The 1,115-nt window shown below is 35.5% G+C and overlaps 1 protein-coding gene across 1 annotated transcript in view; it reads left to right on the top strand.

Annotated features, from left to right (window-relative positions):
• The window catches only part of igsf21a (immunoglobin superfamily, member 21a), a gene marked incomplete at its 3' end in the record, with an annotated part of 179,707 nt that overhangs the window by 148,107 nt on the left and 30,485 nt on the right, over positions 1 to 1,115 (top strand).

Genomic DNA, 1,115 nt, shown 5'->3' with positions numbered 1-1,115 from the left:
AGTCAAAACAAGGCTTTGGGCATGTTTTTTATGAGAGTATAACATCATAATATGATATAAAACTCAAAAAAGTTGATTTTACATGATATTGCCCCTTTAAACAATAAGACATTTAGGACCATTGCTATGAATGACTGAGTTTCATTAACAAATATCAAAAAGTTAAATCATATATTCAATTACATGCATTGAAAGCTGCAATACCCTGCTTTTTTAAAAAGGTTTTGACTGAACGGCTCACCCTCCCTTACCAATCATTCCTTACTACCTGCTACCCTCAGATCTTCTGTCTATCATAGTGATGCCAGTACTAGTGACTTTTCAAACACAAGATTAAGAAGTTATGTGTTCTTGTGTTCCCTGACAGCAAAATGGCTTGCAGCAATGCACTGCTTGGAAAAAATTAGTAAAAATTCACATTGATTTATTTGGAACATCACAATAGTTAGGTTTCATTAAATGCAGGTGAAGTATTGTTAGTGAAATGAAAAAAAAGTCATTGAACCCTTTTARTAATCAGCCTTTCAATGACATGTCAGAGCCAGACTAGAGTCCTCATACAAAGGGATACTGGGAGCATTTTTTTAGGTCCAATTGTTCCAGAAGTTCTGCATCCCTTGACAAGAAGCCCAGACAAGGCCAGGGGAAAGCAGTTTCCTTTGAGAAGTGARCATAGTCCTGCTTTGCTCTTTCTTTCGCTTGTCCATTTGCAGGTTTTGTCTTTTCATTCTTACTTTTTTTTGTCTGAAGGATAGCAAAGTAATGGTGCTTTAGGATATGGAACAAAAACAGGTGTTGGTAAACAAGAGCTGGAGAGAGAAATGATTATTGATGTGAATGATGGAGCTACCAGGAATGAAAGAAAACAAATGTTGCTTTTATTTCTATGGTGTGCAAATGTATTTATTAGAAGAGGAGCAAGCTGCTGTACTGCAGACAGTGTCTGTATCTATATCATTTAATGGAACCAGGACAAAATCTTAWGCAGTTTATGTTGAGTAAACTAGGCAAATGTCAACGTCATGTCACAATTATGCCTAGTCTGAAAGTCTTTTAATGAAGTAACTTAAAACGTATTTCTCCAAACCTACAGGACTGAATACATACATATATAT

This window comes from Austrofundulus limnaeus, unplaced genomic scaffold (assembly GCF_001266775.1).
Source record: "Austrofundulus limnaeus strain Quisiro unplaced genomic scaffold, Austrofundulus_limnaeus-1.0 Scaffold59, whole genome shotgun sequence".
Classification (NCBI taxonomy): domain Eukaryota; kingdom Metazoa; phylum Chordata; class Actinopteri; order Cyprinodontiformes; family Rivulidae; genus Austrofundulus; species Austrofundulus limnaeus.
This window is presented reverse-complemented; position numbering and strand designations above follow the sequence as displayed.